Source organism: Marmota flaviventris, chromosome 12 (genome assembly GCF_047511675.1).
Source record: "Marmota flaviventris isolate mMarFla1 chromosome 12, mMarFla1.hap1, whole genome shotgun sequence".
NCBI lineage: Eukaryota > Metazoa > Chordata > Mammalia > Rodentia > Sciuridae > Marmota > Marmota flaviventris.
Window position 1 is genome coordinate 101,758,783 of NC_092509.1, and position 20,578 is coordinate 101,779,360.

The window sequence follows — 20,578 nt, forward strand, 5'->3', positions numbered from 1 at the left end:
ATTGAAGAGAACACACCCCGGTGTGTACGCATGATGAATTCTTCTTGCTTAAGATAGCACAAGATTTTATTACTTGCAATCATAAGAACCTTAACTCATCTGAACCAATAAACCAAACGAGGGAAGATTTTGTTTCTTGGCTGAAGATGAAATTGATAAGCTAGTGCCAAAATACATACATGCAATAACCATAATAAAGTAAGTTCATATTTTAAAAAAATGGATGGATCTTAGCTGGCTTTATTCTATTTAATATTTGAAACATGTATCTGGTGATAATTTGAAGTAACTATTGATTTTATTGTTTTCCCCATCTCTGGCATATGGAATCATTCTGATTTTTTTTTTTTTTTTTTTTAATTTGGCTTGCTTGATGCAATCTATGTGCCAAACCGATAAGGAGGAAGTAATTACAGAATGCTTACCATCTTCTCCCATTTATAGAACAGAGAAACTAGCTCCCAGAAAGAGTGCCCTTCCTTTGCTGGCATAAGCCTGCTATTTTGGTATCTGTCAGTTAACAACATCTATCCAATGTCAATAGAGTAATAGCATGTGTTATCTGGTTGAGCAACTTTTATTAAAGGACTGATCAATCAATTCTCTTACAGAGATGCCATGACCTCAAATTTCTAGATGTGGAACATGGTAAAGCCAGAATAGATCAACTTTTCTACATGGTATTCATGATCTCAAAATTTCCCATTCAAGTTAACACTGCAGCAATCTTTCCAATTTGATAAAATGGGAAGCTTGCAGTAATTTTCAATGTTTCTCTTTTACTTATTCTTCCCATAAAGAGCGATTGCTGCTTCTTCCTAAACAATATGACCTTATCTGTCCATTATAAGAACTAACCAACATGTCAAAACTAATTTCAGCTCTCTCTCTCTCTCAGTTCTGTGTATAGTTTTTTTTTTTTTTGGGTGGGTGGGGGGGGGGTTGGGTGTTTTTTTTTTTTTTTTTGTACTGAGGATTAAACTAAAGGGTACTTTAAGACTGAGCCACTTCCCCAGACTAATTTGTTTATTCATGCCACCACTGTCAAGTGCCTATGTCCAGATACTTGTTCATTCTTTAGGCCTGCATTGTTTTGTTGCCCTTTAAATTTTTTTTTTCCAGGGGCAATGTGGCCCCTGCCTGTCTATCACTGCCAGATTATTGCTGCAGTAATTGATCCCATCTGCTGAGCAGATGGCCTGGTCCATTTCTCTTACTCCTATTGGCTCTATGTGGCCTCCCCACTGTCCTGAGTTCACTCCTACGATCTTCTGCACCATCAGAGCAGAAAGCCTCAAGTTTCCTGTAGTACTGATACCTCAATAGCGATTCCCTAATCAAGCAGAGTAACTCACCCCACTAGTCTACTTTCTCCTCTTGTCCTCTCTCCTCCTTTTTCTACATCCCCACTTCTTCCTTTAGACCCCCTCCCAACAGCCAGACCATGCGCCCTCATTGGAAGGGAGACAATTAGAAAGGGCTTTCATTGTGCTGAGTCCTTTACAGATGCTCTCACTTGTTCTCAGAGTAAAGCAATGAGGTAGTACTATTACATTTCTCATTTTTCAGAAGAAGAAACCAAGCCTCAGAGAAATAAAGTAATTTCTGGTAAGTAGCACATCTAAAATTTGAAGAACCATGTCTCAAAATCAAATTTTTTAAAAGGGCTAGAGTCAAGCATGGTGGTGCACGCCTGTAATCCCAGCGGCTTGGGAGGCTGAGGCAGGAGGATCTCAACTTCAAAACCAGACTCAGCAACTTAGTGAGACCCTAAGCAACTTAGTGAGACCCTGTCTCTAAATAAAAAAATAAAAGCAAGCTGGGGATGTGGCTCAGTGGTTAAGCCCCTGGGCTCAATCCCTGCTACTAAATAAATAAATGAATCAATTTTTTTTTATAAAGTGCTGAAGATGTAGCTCAGTGGTAGAACATTTGCTTAGCATGTGTGAGGCCCTGGATTCAATCAGTGCCTCCAAAATAAACAAACAAACAAACAAATAAATAAATAATTCATCATATCCATGTCTGAGAACTACTGTATTTAACTGTTTTTTTTTTTTTTTTTTTTACCGTTCAAGGAATCAAAATATTTCCTCTTTTAATAAGACAAAGTCCAATTATAGATATTTAATTAATCCTGTATTAAGACAACTTCTAAATCCCCTTCAGAATAGTCAACTTAAACCAAAACAGTATCTCATAAGTTAGCATGAGTAATTTGCTTCACAGTACAGGAAAAGCTCAGTTTGAAAAGCAGAAAACCTAAGGATTTCTTTCATATGATTTAAATGGTTTGTCTCAAGCAAAGCAAAACATTCAATATGGAATCAAAAGCAAATGATACAAATTTTATAACAGAACAACTTTATTATAACTTTCCCAGATGAACCAAAACCAACTATTACCTTCAAAGGATGATTTTAAAATGTCAACTATGTTTAAAGAAATCTAAATATCTTCAGAAAGTTGTGTAATTTAATACTTCAACATCTAGACTATTTAAAAGTTTGATATACAAAGCAATATTCTGTGTCTCTTCAATGCTTCCCATATTAGTGACCAAATTCTATATCAAATATATACTAATAACCTACAAATAGGAGAGTGTGTCCTGGTAAGTGCATTACTGTTCATTTACATATTCATTTTTCTCTCTGCATGCATTCCCTCTCCTTTCTCTCTCTCACACGCACATACACACGCACAAGATCAAGGGAGAGGATGCTCCCTACTACTCAGTTGCCGCAGTCTGGCTGGGCACAAATCACGAGCCACTGAAACAGGAACAAACTTTATTTCCAAACTCCCACGAACGCCACGCAGGCGGCCTTCTCCCGGGACACACCACACACCCCAACCGGAAATCCCTCCTCTGGCACTTCCCCAACCAATGGGAACTCTCCGGGAATCCCGCGAGAACTTCAAAGTAGTGGGAAAACCCCAAAGTAGCAGGCCAAGGCGGACAGCAGGGGTCTAACATACAATTGAATACACAGCTTAACATAACCATTATCATCTCAATGGCTTGCTGGCGTCACCTCTCAACCACTCCTTTCCGGCAAAAATGCCATGCATCATTCCGACTCGGCTATGGCTCTCAGCACTTAGTCACTGTCATCCTGTCCTCTAAGGTGCTACTTCACATTTCACTGTTTTGTTTTTTGGCTTTTTTGTGTTGGGGATGAAACCGGGGCCTTTGGTTTTCTTCGTAGGTGCTTTACAGGGGAGCTGTATCCCCAGCCTATAAGTGTTCTCACTTCTCCCCTTAGTTCTAGAAAACTTCTGGTTTGTTTTTGTTTTTTGGTTTTGAGAGAGAGAGAGAGAGAGAGAGAGAGAGAGAAAATCCTTTAATATTTATTTCTTAGTTTTCGGTGGACACAACATCTTTATTTTATTTGTATGTGGTGCTGAGGATCGATCCCAGCGCCCCGTGCATGCCAGGCAAGCGCGCTTAAACCACATCCCCAGCCCAAAACTTCTGTTTTTAAAGTGTCAGCTCAGACCATTTAAGAGGATGCTGGTGGGACTATCAGACAAAATAAAACAAGTCTGAATTTTTTGGATAAATTTTAATGGTAAAATATTATTAAACTAATGGTTTTTGCAGTACCAGGTATCAAACCCAGAGCCTTAGCACTCTACCACTAAGCGACATCCCTAATGCCTAAAATAAAATTTAAATAGACACCAAGGTAGTCTATCTTCTACTGAGTCAGTGTAAACTGTGGTTAACTAGGATTTGGTAATATCTCCACAAAAGAACAAAATTATAAAAAAAGAAATTACCCATATTGTAAGACAAGCAATAGGCCAGATGTTTCCATGTCAGCAAACATGTCCAGAAGCATGCTCTGGTTTCACGTTTGTTTTGCTCCTGTTCCCCCCCCCCCCATCTGATTTTTAAACTATATCTTTCAAGCTTTTACAAAAGTAGAAAATACAATGAATTCCTATGACCTCTTCACCCAGTTTCATTATAATCAGCATGGTCATTTAGTTTCATCTACATCACCAATCCCTCCACTGGATCCTTCTGAATCCCAGCAGACAGTTCAACCATAACTATTCAAATGTATCTCTGAACTGGCATTTAAAAAAAAAAAAATCAGAGTATCCACATAAGTCAGTGAAAAGAAAAATCATAGTATCATTACTACACAAAAAGATTAAATAATTCCCTTAATATCCTTAAATAACTAGTGAACAAATTTCCCCTATCTTATAACATTTTTATAGTTTATTCAAATCAGAAGCTAAACAAAGTTGAAATATAGTATCTGGTTGAAATAACCCTTAAGGTTTTTTTTGTTGTTTTTTTAAATCAAACTTGTTTATTGTTGTTGCTGCAATTTATTGCTTAAAAAAATTGTCATGTTTTTAAGGTTCCTGTGCCTTAAAATAGAGAAGCAGGGTTTTATACATATCAGTTTTAACTGATATGACATACTCTTTCATTATGTTGTTTGCAATGAATACTATTAAATATAATGAACAAAGAGTATTATAAAAATTTTCCTAACAGGTATGAATATTTATTCATTTATTATGGTACTGGGGATTGAATCCATAGTTGCTCTACCAGTGAGCTACATGCCTAGCCACCCTCCACCCCGCCCTTTTTTTTTTTTTTTTTTTTTTTGCAGTACTACAAATTGAACCCAGGGCCTCACACATGCTAGGCAAGCACTCTACCACTGTGCTACAACCCCAGTCCTTATTTTTTATTTTATTTTTATTTTGAGACAGGGTCTCACTAAGTTACCAGGTTGGCCTTGAACTTGGAATCCTCCTGCCTCAGCCTCCTGAGCAGCTGGGATTATAGGTGTATGTCAACCACAAGGGAGGAAGAACTTAATTTTTCTATTATACCAGGCATGTACACTAAGACCCTGAAAGGATGATAAAAAGCTTCTTACAAATATTAAATCCAAACTCAAATTGTACTAGAAGTTCCTTTCAGACATCTTGGTAATAACTTAAGATCCCGAAAACTATTTGATTTTTAGGTAGGTCAATTCACAAAGATGTCATAGCCCACTTCATAGACTGAACTGAATTGTAAATGTAGGTAGTCTCACCTAATAGTCATATACATACATACAAGGCAAATGCTTTGAACAAAGTGATATTTGGCAGTATAAAATTCCTCTCAATCTCACTACATAGGAAAGCATTAGTCTAACATTTAAAATGTACAATGATGTATACTGTAATTTTAATTGTCTTTAGTTGTTGATGGACCTTTATTTTATTTATTTATATGCGGTGCCTCACACATGGTAGGCAAGCACTCTACTGAGCCACAACCCCAGCCTACAGTGTTTAATTATGTAAATAAGTCACTGAAAACCTGTAGACCTTGTGGCCTGTGACACAAAGCCAACAGCAGTACTTCTATTTCGATTCCTAGGCAGCAATGCCTCAGTTGCTACAGGAGTGTAACTACCATCTAGAAGAGAAAGAGCAGCCCCAGGGCAGAGTGCAAGGCGCCACCTACCATAGACCTGGGCTTGCTGATGGCCACCAGACTAGTGAGGAAGTCTTCATCTTGCAGCTGGCTGAAAACGTGGGCGTCATAGGCCACCATAATGGAGATTTCTTCCATCATCTTGCCAGCTGGCCTTCCTGCAGCAGCAGCGGCTGCCCCAGCTCCAGACCAGACTCTCCCAGGAAAACTCCTACTGCAGCACTGCCAGGACACACACCCACCCGAGTTCCAGGGGGCTGAGTGTCAAAATCCAGAAAGAAAGGGGGGAAAAAGCAGCTGTGGTCACTGTCTTGTCTAGCAATTCACCCCCAGTAGAAAACTAAAGGAGGTCTCTTATCTATGCAGGAAGTACACATTATCAACACCTCTGCATTCTTAGCACAGCAGATGGAAAAATTCAGTTTTTAGAAATCTTTAAACTTAAAAAAAAAAGAGAGAGAGAGAGAGAGATGTTTCCTAACTAGAAATATCCTATATCAATGCCCCTTAAAACAAAGCAAAAAAATAAAAATTGATATATGCTATGTTCTTGGTGATTAAATGTTTCTGTAATGGTACATCTTCTTACTTCAGTATTATTTACATGAAAAATCTTCTGTGAGGAAAAGCAGATTTTCTTAATGCTCTTAGTGTTTATTTTTTCCTACTCTAAAAAATAAACACATGTCAACCATTTTAATTTCTCAGAATTTATAGAATTCTTGGCACAGTTAAAATTTATCTCCTAAAGTATGAGAAACAGATTATTTGATTATTTTTCCCCTCTGAGTATTTCCATTAAAAAATTATGGCACCAAATATAAATTATAAAAATGAAAAAATTCATTTGGGATAGCAATGTCAATTAATAATAATTTCTCTAACAAAAATTTTTTTTAAACAGAACTTAGTTTTCTGTGATTACTCAGGAAACAATACTCATGTACAAACTATTTTCTCCCATAGATAAATGGTCTTATCACCTTTTGTTTTTAAGGTTAGACTATCCCAATCAGCAGAGAGCATGAACTGTGTGCTGGGGCCTCAGCCACCAGAAGTATTTTAAAGTACAGCTGGAGGTGGTAAAGGAACCTCCACATTTCTAGAGGAATTGTCCCAAAGCTGCCTCAACTGCCAGGATGTATACTGTATGCTAATTCCATGAAAAGGCATTAAGCAAATAAAAAAGTAGGAAGACAAAAGTTCCTCCAAAAACTCTTTATCCAATATTCGAGATAAAGCCAAATATCTTCCCTGGTTATTATAGGTGAGACTGCAGTGGTATGAGAAATACCTTTTGTTATATTATAAATCAATTTGATGACTTTTTTTTTCTAAATCAAAAGAAATACAGAGACTGGTTTGAATTTTTAGTTTTCATTACCAATAGCATTAACAATAGCAGAATTGTGTTGTCTAAACTGATTTGCTTTTCAGAAAATGAGCAAACAAAGCTCAGAGACCTAAAGGGTCTATTTCCCCAGATTTTCCTGACGTATCTCCATCTTCTGAAGATTAACATGAGGACTTAACTAGTACTTGTGCCATTTAAAAGTGATCAGGAGAGTTTTACAACTTCTACAGCATTCTAGATTAAAAGTGCCTGCGCACACTAGGGAAAACCCTCTTATTGCTAGGAAACAAGCAAGTCTAATAGGCTTAAAGAAAAAAATTCAATATTTAAAATAAATCCTCAAGATTAAAACAGCTTCAACTCGTGTTTGACCCCTGTTGAGCTGGTAAGGCATTTTTACTTCCCCCCCTCCCCCCAACCCAGCTTTGTGTTTAAAGCATTATTTTCATTAAATTTTTTTTCCCAGCACATTCATCTTAACACTGACTAACCAGGTAAAAATTCAATGATAATCAGGAGTCAAGGCATTGTAAGGCACCCGGCAGTTCATACCTTTTAAATTCCTTTTTATCTTTTCAGTAGTGCTTTAAAAGACACTGTGAGTCTCCTCGTGTGTTCCTGGGCACCAGAAGATGTCAGAGTATCTTGCAGCACCGTTCTCTAGATGTGAAAGCAGTTCCTCCTGCTCTCACGTTTTCCTCACTACAGTGACTCAGTGCTTCCTAAGCTGATATCTGAATAAGGTGCACCGACAAAGACACCTGTTGTGAAAGGTAAGAAAACGGCTTCCCATAATGCCTTACTCCCTGCTGGCAACCGCCCAAGGGCAAACAAGAATCATAACCACGTTTGAGCAACTGCCTAAGAGCACAGTCAGTGTAACAACAGGTAATCCTGCTTAAGGAGAACGCTTATAAGTCAAGAAAAAAGCACCCAGAAAACAATATCAAATAGCACCTAGAGGTGCTGCATATTAAACTCATAAAACATTTAAGGCATCAGAATACAAGGGTGCAAAAACATTTTTAGAAACATAATCAAAGGCTACAAAAAACAATTTGATATAAACTGAAGCTGACAACTACAAATAAGTCCTTCAAGAAATCTACAAAATTTTTAATTTTTCTTTTATTTTTGTTTATTTCTCTTTGTTTTTTTCTACACAAATCCTTATGCAAACATTAAGAGCTTCTGACTTTTACCTTCAAAAGACTGTTTTAACTAGCCACAGTGACTATATTAAAAACACTGCATTTCTAAATCTAAGAAGTCCACCATCTCAGCCCCAGTGCATACCTTCTCTTGAGCAAGGACTCTCTTAAATTTGAATTATAACCTTATTTTTTTTCTGTACTCTTAAAATACACTGTACTTTCAGAGTCTGGGAGGACAAATTCAAGGTTTTTTCCCCTTATGTGATTAATTGTATGACTACGGTTCCAACAGAAGGCATGCTCTTTGAAAACTGATGATATATTAGGAAAACTTGTTCCTGTAGAGACTCTTTCTTGTTTACTCATTTTCTCCAGTCTCAGAAGCAAAAGCTACATTAATAAACTCCCAAACTTCAGCAGCTACTGAAGACAGTCATGTTTACATTCAGCCCTTGGATGTGCCTCTTACCACCCCACCTGCCCCACAGACACCCACTGGCTGGGTTCCCAGGGTTGTTTACACCTGAGTTTCTGTAGTTATCTACTAACGGCACTGGAAAGGAAAAAGAAAAAGCAGACTGTTGAAAATTACCTGAGATCAAGGGTGTGGTGCGGACACCACCATTTACCGCTACAGTTCAGCTACAGTTCACCAAGAGGGTTGTGCACCCAAACAGGCAGCAGGAACCATGGCGTTCTGTTCACTGTTTAGATGGTCCACAGTCCCAGCAGGAACTAGCTAGCTGCCTGACCCAGGGCAAGTCATTTAACTTCCCCAGGTTCCGACTTCCTCATGGTCATGTAAATTGAGAGGGACAGACTCCTTCAGAGGTTTTCACATGTGTTTAGAAAGAATCAAAAGGAAGGTGTCCGATTTCCTTCCACCAAGCAGGTTTGCTGGGGAAGCTGAAGGTGGGGATACATTTTAAATCTCTATCAGTATAAAAATCAAAAGTAACATTAAATGTAGATATCAAGAACGTTGCCCCAGTGTTAATAATTGGTCTCAACAAATGCAGTCTACTTTGAAGCCTAGTCGAGAATTTTCAAAATTCAATTATTTTGTCTAAAAATGTGGATTCAATGACAGTAGTTTTATTTTTCATCAATTACATTACAATTTATAGTCTTTTTATTCAGAGGCCAAACCAATTAGAATTAAATAAAATAATTTTCAAAAGCCTTTTCTTTAAAGAAAATATCAATAAATAATAAATCTGCAATAATTTTTAAATACTGTTTTAATATTTCATGCTGATTTTGTCCCAACAGTCATCCTTCTTGGACCATGGTCTTTAAACAAAAACATACTTGGCTCCTGCTAGAGTAGGAGGCAAATCTCCCAGGGCTGGGATGTAGCTCAGGTGGGATCCTGCCTAGCCTGCAGGAAGCCAGGAAACAAAAACAAAAACAAACCCCACATCTTGGCCTTCAGAGAACACCCACTCTCAAGTATCTAACTTAGAAACAGCCAAAATAAAACTTGATAAAGTCTGAATAAGATGTGGTCGTATTTCTATTCCTGGGTTCTCCCAAATGCAGCAAAGCCAAGTCGTTTGACTGGGGCAGCAGAACTGCAATACGCACCAAAGCAGAAACACTAAATCCCAACTCATGCAGAATCAACTTGCCTCACCAGAGAGGCTGTGGAGGCCCTCTCCCCAATCTCAGGTTCTACTTGTTGAACATTCTCTTCATGACAACCATAAAATCAGGATCAGATGGCAAGGAGGAAAAACAACCATGACAGAAACATGGTCTAGAGGGCAAAAGGTTCCTGAGCGCCCCACCCCACCCCCACAGGCAGAGCCCTGCAGACGCTGCTCCTGGCCAGCCGCCTTCCTCTAGTCAGCCACAAACATCCTCATACAGGCTCCTAAATAACTTGACACAAATATCCAGTAAGTCCTCATGACTTAATGTTACGTATACCCACCCAAAAGCAAAATGTTCGTTGTTGATGTAGAAATAAAGAACCATAAAGAGGACAAAATTCGAAGAATACTTTAATCATGGAAAACCATTATTCCAAGTAGGTTTCTAGCTAAGCTTAAAAGTATACATTACAAAACTCAAGGACTCTAAGTAGAAGAAAAGATAAATTAAGATGTGAATGAGAAACCATAGAAGTAGCAACAGAAGAAAGCTTTTCAGAATGTTTTGGATTTTGGAATAATCTAGTAACACCTACTGGGTTTTTACAATGGAAAAAGAACGAGTACAAAGATAAGTGAAATTCTAGTTCTCTTTAAATTATGAAAAGGAAAATAAAGAAAACCATTATGCTTATGTTGAATTGCAGCCATTCAGCACATTATCTTTCCTATCTTTGCTAGCATTGCTAGGCAAACTTAAAACCTCAGAAAACATAGATTCTTTTAAAAAAACAAAAAACATTAAACCAGGGGAAAAAAGACCAGTGCTACCTAAATACTTGCTTCCCAGGTATACTGGATATTTTAATGCCTCATTTGCATCTCACTACAAAGAATGAGGGTGACCACAAAGAAAAGCTGTAACTTATTCAGCTTTTCACCTCAATTATAACATTGTAATCCACAAAATACACAAACTAAGCTTTACCTAATCAAAAAATATGCCTCACTTTGCCCAAGCATTCACTGATATCTGCTCTCATCCAACATGAAGACAGTATCAGATGCATCTGAAAACTTGAATAACCTTCACCTTGTCTCACTTCTTCGCACAAAGTGTTTTTTTAGTACTGGGGATTGAACTCAGGGGCACTTGACCAATAAACAGAATCCCGAGCCCTGTTTTGTGTCTTATTTAGAGACAGGATCTCACTGAGTTGCTTAGTGCCTTGCCCATTGCTGAGGCACTAAGCAACTCCTGTCTCAGCCTCTGGAGCCATGGGATTATAGGCATGCACCACAGCCCTCAGCTCAAAGTATTTTAACTGAATTCCACTTTCAAAGAACTTGACTTAAATTAATAATTATTTTAAGACTGTCTTAACAACCAAATCAGCCATTGTGCGTGATATATTAATTTTTCATCTGATCAGAGTGTGACCCTTCAGAGAACACAGAAGGGTTTCCTGCAAGTGCTGCTTTCTCAGTTTCTCCTGCCTGGATGACTCCTTTCCACCTCAGGTCTTCACAGGAGGCTATAAACAGTGGACTTGGCTAAATTCCCACAGTTAAAACTTGATGAATTTAATAGCATCTGAATTATATCTTGGTTTTTTGAAAAAAACACCCCAGCATTTATGTGCATGAGAGGGGCTTGCAGAATTTGTAATGCAGTGTTACATATCATCTAGTTATAATAATGAATATTTAGTAGAAATTTTATAATGATAATAACATAGCTAGGAGTCTACAGCCCATGCTTAGGTCCATATTAAAATCTGTGCTCTCATTCCTGTTTTAAAAAACGTAGCAGCTAGGGCTGGGGTTTTGGCTTAGTGGTAGAGTGTTTGCCTAGCACGCATGAGGCACTGGGTTCGATCATCAACACCACATAAAGTAAAATAAAGACACTGTGTCCACCTATAACTAAAAAATAAATATATATATATATTTTTTTTTTAAAGTAGCAGCTAATATTTACTAAGTGTGCACCATGTTCTAGACACAGATTTCATTTAATCTTTACAAAGTACTATAATTATCCCTATTTTACAGATGAGGTAACTAAAGCATGGGAAAGTTTAGTGATTTGACTCAATTCTAACCTCTAGAAAGAATGCTGATAAGACTTGAAAAGGTACGTCTGTCTCCTATGTGCATGTCCTTCACATATGAAGGAAGCACACCAGTCCCAGAATGGGCCAAGTACCAGGCACTGCTGATTCTCAAACACTTGTGCACACACATGCGTGCGCATATATTACAGAATATAAAGCAGACTGTATCCTGTAAGTAATACAACACTAAAGATGGAGGATTGTAACAGACTCAAGTCTCTCTGCAGACAGGGAAGACTTCATGAAAAAGATAGGTAGACCTGAAGAGGCAAAGTGAAACAATTTTTTCATATAGGGAAAATGAAATTAGCCCAACCAAAGTGGTGAATTGATGTTGGCCATGACAGGAGTAAAGGTTTCAAAGGTAGACTTGAACAGGCCTGAGGTGGATTTCAAATGCCAACTGCACAGATTTGGCGTACATGGCATTATAAGGAGCATCTGCCACAGACATACTGGGATATGCCGGGTCTCACTAAGTTGCTGGCCATAAGGAACAGCAGCCATTGAACTGCTTAGTCATGTCTGCTTGCAACTGATAAAGAGATATAAGGGGCATTAGCCACAGGCACGCTTAGCAATGACTGGTTACAATTCATAGGGAGCACATCTCCATGGACATGCACAAAAAACATGACCAGTTGCAATTACATGACCTCACTGGATATAACCAATGGACATTGACTTTCGTACCAACGTACACCACCAACTTGGAACTGTATTTAAATTGCTGGTCCTGCCACAGTGAAAAGTTTTGCTCCAAGGACATGGATGAGTCTGGCTGCCTTGCTGTCCATCCCTGGGCTCACTCCACCATTCCCTGATGTCCAGCCATCGGCTGGAGAGAAGCACCAGACAAGGACAACATCTGCTCTTTGGCTAAGAGAAGTCACGGAGCATTGGAGGTATTTGGGGGCTCATAGTTGCCTTAGGATTGTGTGATTTGCTTATAGTGTTTAATTAGCGTGCACTTAAGGCTAGCTGGGGTGCTCCTATACTCCCAATACTTTTGTACTTATTGCTTATATTTGATGATTGGCGTGATTGAATATATGCTTGCATTTAAAGACAATCTGCCTCCGAGTAATTTTTTTTTTTAATATTTATTTATTTATTTTTGTTTTCGGCGGACACAACATCTTTGTTTGTATGTGGTGCTGAGGATCGAACCTGGGCCGCACACATGCCAGGCGAGCGCGCTACCTCTTGAGCCACATCCCCAGCCCCCGAGTAATTTTTAATAGTGCTACTGGCAACTGGCATGTAGGCCCAGGGCTGTCACAGAAGGCTTCTGTCTTTCTGGCCTCCATGGAGGAGGGAAGTCCAGCATAATGGTTAACATGTGGGCTCTAGAGTTCCAACCTGGTCTGATACTAGCCCCTCTATTCCCTGGCTGGATCTTAGTCTGTGTGGGCTGCTAAGAGATAAAATACTATGCATAGCCCAGATGATTTATGAACAACAGAGTTTATTTCTTCCTGTTCTGGAAGCAGAAATCTGAGTCAAGGTGCTCAAGGTGTGGGAAGACTCTCTGGGTCTCCATATGGTCTTTTATAAGGACACTAATCTCGAATTCAAGACGACTCCACCTTTATGACCTAATTACCTGCCAATGCCCCCATCTCCTAATGCTGTTCTCTGGAGTTAGGATGTCAATATTAGTTTTTAGGAGACACAAACATTGTGTATACACCAGTGACCATGAGCAAATTACATAAGCCACTCAGTCTTGGTTTTCTCATCCATAAAATGAGAAATAATAACAGTGCTGATATTATAAGGAATAATAAGATAACACATGTAAAAGTCCCTAGCAAGTTACCTGACTTTGGATAAAAAACTTGATAAATGTTAGCTACTGAGGTTTTGTTTGTTTTGTTTTTTGGTACTGGGGACTGAACCCAGGGGCGCTTTTAATCCCCAGCCCTTTTAATGTTTTTATTTTGAGTTAGGGACTTGCTAAATTGCTTAGGGCCTCATTAAGCTGCTAAGGCTGGTCTCAAATTTGGGAATCCTCCTGTCTCAGCCTCCTGGGTTGCTGGGATTACAGGAGTGCACCATCATATCCAGCTAGTTACTATTATTATCAATACTAATAAAAATTATGTCTGGAGGGAAGAGATCAACTGCCAAAACCTGAAGAGAAGATGGGATTATAACCTTGAATGGGGGGGGGGGGGGCTGGGGACAGGGAGCAGGGCATTCTCAGTATGCAAGAATGAAACTAATACCTCTATTCCCCCCCCCCCCCCATTTTCTTGTCTAGTTAATAAAACTCCAGAAGGGACTGGAAGTCCTAACCAAAGAGAAAGAAATAAAAAGCATCCAAATTGGAAAGAGGAAGCCAAATTGTTACTCTGTATAGATGATATGATCTTACATGTAGAAAACCCTAAGACTGCACTATTAAAAATAATAAATAAATTTAGAAAAATTACAGGATACAAAATCAGCACACAAAAGTCAGTAATACTGCTATATACCATTAGTAAATTATCTGAAATAGAAATCAAGAAATCAATTCCAGGTTGGGGCTGTAGTTTAATGGTAGAGTGCTTGCCTAACATGTGTGAGGCACTTGAGTTTGGTTCTGAGTCTCAGCAACACATATAAATAAAATAAAGGTCCATCACAACTTTAAAAAGAGGAAAAGAAAGAAAGAAAGCAATCCCATTTACAATATCAAATAAATAAATAAATAACCTAGGAGTAAATTTAACCAAAGAGATAAAGGCTATTTATAATGACAATTATAAAACATTGATGAAAAAAATTCAAGAAGACACAAAAAATGGAAAGACATCCTGTTTTATGGACTGGAAGAATCAATATTATTGAAATGTCCATAGTACCCAAAGAGATCTATAGATTTAATGCAATCTCTATCAAAATACCAATGACATGCTTCGCAGAACTAGAAAGAAAAAAACCCCTAAAATCTGTATGAAACCACAAAACACCTGAAGAGCTGAAGCAATCTTGAGCAAAAAGAACAAAGCAGGAGGCATTATACTGCCTAATTTCAAAATATATCACGAGAGTGAGGTAATCAAAACAGCATGGAGCTGGGCCTGATGTCGCACCCTGTAATCCCAGCAGCTCTGGAGGCTGAGACAGGAGGATCATGAGTTCAAAGCCAAACAACAATGGCAAGGTGCTAAGCAACTCAGTGAGACCCTGTCTCCAAGTACAAAATAGGGTTGGGGATGTGGCTCAGTGGTCAAGTGCCCCTGAATTCAATTCCCAGTACCAAAAACCAACCAACCAACCAACCAACCAAAAACCAGTATGGTGCCGACATAAAAACAAATATGTATAGACCAATACAACAGAATATGGGGCAGAGAAATAAACTACATCTACTGCCAACTGATGTTCAGCAAAGATGCTAAGAACATGCACTATCGAAAGGACAGAAATTTCAATATATGGTGCTAGAAATGCTGGGTCTAGACATGTTAAGAGAATGACACCAGACTTAAATGTGAGACCTGAAACTACCAGAAGAAAACATGGGGAAAATGCTTTAGGACATTGGAATTACCAAGATTTTTATTTTTGTTTTGTTTTACAGTTCTAGGGATTGAACCCAGGGATGCTTTACCACTGAGCTACATCCACAGCCATTTTTATTTTTCATTCTGAAATGGGGTCTTGCTAAATTGTAGAGGCTGGCTTTGAATTTTGAACATGAAGTCCTCCTGCCTCAGCCTCCCAGGATGCTGAGACTACAGGTGTGCACCATCATGGCCAGCTGGAATTAGCATGTTTGTTTTTTGCTTTTTGAGAATACCCCAAAAGCCCAGAAAACAAAAGCAAAAATAGACAAATAGGGTTACATCAAATTAAAAAGCTTCTACACAGCAAGGAAACAATCATTAGAATGAAGAGACAACCTATAGAATCAGATAAAATATTGCAAATGAATATCTTATATGGGTTAATATCCAGAATATATAAGAACTAAAAAAATTCAACAGCAAAAATTTTTATTATAAAATGGACAACAAACCTACACATTTCTCAAAAGAAGACATAAAAATAGCAGGTATATAAAAAAATGTTCAATATCACTAATCATCAGGAAAATGCAAATTAAAGCTATAATGAGATACAACTTCATTCCAGTAAAAATGACTATTATACAAAACATTAAAGATTGTAACAAGTACACACTGTTGGTGTGAAAATAAATTAATATTGTCATTATGGAAAATAGTATTGCCAGTATGAAGGATACTCAAAAAATTAAAAATAGAACTATCATATGATCCAGAAATCCCACTGCTGAGTATATATTCAAAGGAAATCAAATCAGCACATCCAAGACACCTGCTCTCCTGTTACTGCAACACTATTCACAACAGCTAAGAAATGGAACTAACCTAAGCGTCCATCAACTGATGAATGAGTAAGGAATATGTGGCACACACACAGTGGGATACTAATGAGACAGACAAACAGACACCCACATACATAAAGAAAGAAATCCTGTAATTTGTGACAATATAAGTGGAACCAGAGATTATTCTGCAAAATGAAACAGGCCAGGCAGAGAGAAACTAGTATCACATGATCTCATTCATATGGAATCTAAAACAGTTGATCTCTTAAATATTTAGCATAGAATGGCTGGGAGTGTGAAGAATAGGGAGTGGGGGAGAGGTTGATCCCTGGGTTCTAAGTTATGGTAAGTAGGAATGAACCGTTCTGGGGTGCTATTGATAGCAGGGTGACTGCGGATAATGATGCACCTTCGTTAAAAAAGCCAGATTTTAAGTGTTTTTACCATAAAAAAAAGACATTTGAGGAGACAGATGTTTAACATGATTTAAACATTATACAATGTATACATGTATTAAAACATCATGGGAAAGCCAATTAATATGTACGATTTTTATTTTTTTATTTATTAGTTTAAAAATTAAGTAAAAAAATCCAGGAGTGGTAAATAAAAGGTGCCACACACCACCAATCCTCTACCAGTTTTCCCTAAGCAACTAAAGCCCTCTAGACATTGCTTTATTTGAGAGCAATTTGGTGATTTACATGAGTCTTCTCTGAAATGAGGGAGCCAGGTTAGAGGGGGAAAGGCTGGATAAGGAGGTGGGGAGCAATCTCCTGAAGTTTGCTGCCCTCTCTAGTTTCCTGACTACAGAACACAGCACCTTTATTTTATTTTATTTTTATGTGGTGCTGAGGATCAAACCCGATGCTTCACACGTGCAGGGCAAGCGCTCTGTCACTGAGCCACAACCCCAGCTCCAAATTACCGCTTATTAAATCAAATAATTGTGACAAGAATGGGAAACAAAGAGAACACTGCTGTGTAATGATGTCCATCTGTTATAACCTGATTAACACAACACTATTACTATGGTATTATGTGGAAATAAATAATCCTTCTTTATCACTGTATTATAAAAAGGTTTTTCACAGTTCATTTGTACCTTTGGGTCAAAAGAAATATCCTATAGGATAGTTTAAAGTAGCAGCTTATCCTGAAGCTTAGAACTGACCAATAAACCTTCCATCCACTTCATTTCAAAGATGATAAGGAGTTTGAATTAGGGGTGGACTGGGAAGGAGAAGGAAAACATTTAACATCTACTGTGCTGGGCCAGAGCTTTAACCACATTCTCTCTTCTAGTTGGTACACAGAAACATGGGACTGGCTCTATCATCCCCATTTATAAGAGGCTCCAGGCCTCAGCAGTTCAAGTAATTTAAGATTACACCACTGTAAATCAGAGCTATGATTAAAACTGAAATATGTGGGAATAAATCTCAGGGTTTTTCCCACCTACATCAGGTTCATCATAAAATGAATATAAGAGAGAAGAAAGGAGATTCAATTCACTTTTTTAAAAGTATTTATTTTTTAATTTTAGGTGTATACAATATCTTTTACATTTATGTGGTGCTGAGGATTGAACCAAGTGCCTCATGCATGCTAGGTGAGCACTCTACCACTGAGCCACAACTCCAGTCCCGCACTTTTTTTTTTTCCTAAGTGAATTAGTGACAAGCCACTTTATTTATTTACTTTTTATTTTTATTTTTTTTGTGGTGCTGGGGATTGAACCCATGGCCTTATGCCTGTAAAACAAGCACTCTACCAACTGAGCTATAGCCCCAGCCCCTCAATTAACTTTTTAACAGTCCAATTACTGAAAGAAACAAGCTTTCAAATTTCCCACACCAAATTCTATTTCTTTTCTTCATATTTTGCTCTTAATATCGTATCATTATGTATTAAAAATGAGCTGAAATTCATATTGTATCCATTAGTATTATTTATAGGGCATTTGCAAATATAAAGGGAAAAAAGACAGAAGGTCAGCCATCAATTTCTCCTCAAGTTACTGATGCATACAAGTCACAAATTAACTGTCTGTGCTACTACCGAAAAGATTATGTGGTTTGAGGTGGTATTTTTTGAACGACCTTTTAGTGGTGGTTTCCATGATGTTAAAAATAGGCTTTGGGGGCTGGAGTTATAGCTCAGTGGTAGAGGGCTTGCCTAGCATGTGTAAGGCACTGGGTTCAAGCCTCAGCACCACATAAAAAAATAAATAAATAAAAATAATGGTATTGTATTAAAAAAAAAAAAAAAGGCTTTTATGCTGGACATGGTGGCACATGCCTATAATCCCTCAGCTTCCCTGAGGCAGAAATACTGCAAGTTCAAAGCCAGTTTCAGCAATGTAGCGAGGCCCTAAGCAACTTAGTGAGCTCTTGACTCAAAATAAAAAATAAAAAGTACTGGGGATGTGGCTCAGTGGTTAAGTAACTCTGGTTCCATCACCAGTACTGCCCCCCTCCCCCCAAAAAAGGCTTTTAAGAGTAATATGTCAGGCACAGTGACACACACACCTGTAATCCCCAGTTACTTGGGAGGCTGAGATAGGAGGATCCCAAATTCAAGACCAGCTTAGGCAACTCAGCAAGACCCTGTCTCAAAATAAGAAATAAGCTCTCTGCTTCCAATCATTATATGAGCTGCTTTTCTCGGCCACACTCTTCCACCATGAGGTTCTGCTTCACTTTGAGCCCTGAGGAGTGGAGCTGGGTGTCTATGGCAAAGACCTCTGAAACTTTGAGCCTGCAAATAAGTTTTTCCTCCTCCAAAATTGTTCTTGTCAGATCTGTTAGTCACAGCAGTGAAAATAAGCTAACTAAAATAGAAACTAGTACCAAGAATGGAGTCACTGCTGTGATTAACTGACTTGACTATGTGATCTTATCCATGGAGCTCTTATGAATGGGTTGAAGGAATTTTGAAATGTGTATCAATGCAAGCTGGAAATGCTTTAGATTGTTTTAAGTGGAGCTTAATGCCAATTCTGGTGGAAGCTCAAAGACCAGAATGCCAATAGTAACACTGACAGTGAAGAGAGGGCTCGAGAGTGTTTAGAGGAAAAGGACACACTATTGGTAAATGGACTAGAGGCCATTTGTTCTGGCTGAGAATGTCTGCATTTTGCCAGTGTCCTGAGGCTTTCTGTGAGTTGATTTAAAAAGCAATGAACTTCTTAATCTGGCAAAGAAATTTCTAAGCAGCACAGCATTCAGGAAGTGGAATGGGTATTGCTGGAGGCTTTTAGCCAAGGTTATTTTGTGATATTCAGTAGCAGAAAGTAGAGTAGAAAGATTTGAAAAACTTGAGACTAAAAGGCAGGAGTAAAACTGGGGCTAAGAAGTTTTAGTTGTTAAAGACTGTACTACCCTAAAGAAATGCTAAAGACTTTGCCCAGAGACTTTAAAAAAGATGGCTTGAGGGTGTCTCTTGAATTGGCAAGATTCTATCCATCTCAGACTTAAGGAAGTAAAAATAAAAATTCTCTGGAGAAGAGACCAGTGGGGTATTCTTGCACAAGGGGGGCTAGGAAGTTTTTTCAACATGATCAGCTACCCAGGGACTGGGAGGCTGATGCAGCCAGGGTCTCTGGAGGTTTGGCTATTGTTCTAGATGGGGGCAGACCTTGGCATCAACCACATGGTGCTGGTTCCATTCTGCAGGAATGTAGGGTGCCAGAGTTAGGGTGTCATGGAGACTTCCACCAAGATTTCCAAGGAAGGCCTGGGAGGCCAGGCAAAGTGCAGCAGGGTCAGAGTCCCTGCAGGCACCCCCTGAGAAGGAGACGCATGGGGATGTAAGGAGGAAGACAAAGATGCAGTAGAGTGTGCGACAATGCAAGAACATTCTGGTGAAACGATTGGGTTATGAGAGCCTTAACCCATCAGTGAATCAATCCTCTATGATAGGGATTAACTGAGTGGTAACTGAAGTTGGGTAGGGTGTGCTTGGTCACTGGAGTCATGCCTTTGGGTATGTATTTGGTGAGCTGAGCTTAGTTTCTGTCTCTGCTTTCTGATCATCAGATGAGCTGCTTTTCTCCACACTCTTCTGCCATGATGTTCTGCCTCACCTCACCTGAGGAATGGAGCCAGCTGTCCATGGACTGAGACATTGGATACTGTGAGCCCTCAAATAAGTTTTTCTTCCTCAAAAAAAAAAAAAAAAACAACAAACATTTTTTTTAAAGGTAATTTGCTCAACTGGCTAATAATAAAATAGTAAAAAGGTTTTCACAGTTTTTTTCTTTTTCTTGTACTGGGGGTTTGAACCCAGGGGAGCTCTACCACTGAGCTACCTACCCAGTCTTCTTTATTTTTTATTTTGAAACAGGGTCTTGCTAATTTGTTCATGCTAACTTTCAACTTGCAATTCTCCTCTCTCAGCCTCTCAGGGAGCTGGGAGGACTATTGTGCACCACTGTGCTCAGCTTCTTCATAATTTTTAAAGAGTATTCATAGTAGCAGCAATGGCAATGTCCAGAGCATCCTAAATTCATTCATTTGAATGAGAGTTTATGTTAAATCTAAAA

General features: G+C 38.6%; 1 protein-coding gene and 1 long non-coding RNA gene across 7 annotated transcripts in view; one reads left to right on the plus strand and one right to left on the minus strand.

Annotated features, from left to right (window-relative positions):
* Window positions 1-20,578, minus strand: part of Rabgap1l (RAB GTPase activating protein 1 like) — a 620,475-nt gene that overhangs the window by 81,165 nt on the left and 518,732 nt on the right. The gene's annotated exons all lie outside the window — the stretch shown is intronic.
* The window catches only part of LOC114092471 (uncharacterized), a 353,583-nt gene continuing 345,265 nt past the window's right edge, over window positions 12,261-20,578 (plus strand). For 2 of the 3 annotated variants that reach the window (XR_003582732.2, XR_003582731.2), the window contains exons 1-2: window positions 12,261-12,592; window positions 20,073-20,236. This is a non-coding gene — a long non-coding RNA (uncharacterized lncRNA). Of the gene's footprint in view, window positions 12,593-20,072; window positions 20,276-20,578 lie in introns of all 3 variants that reach the window. The other variant, XR_011704006.1, reaches the window with a different exon arrangement.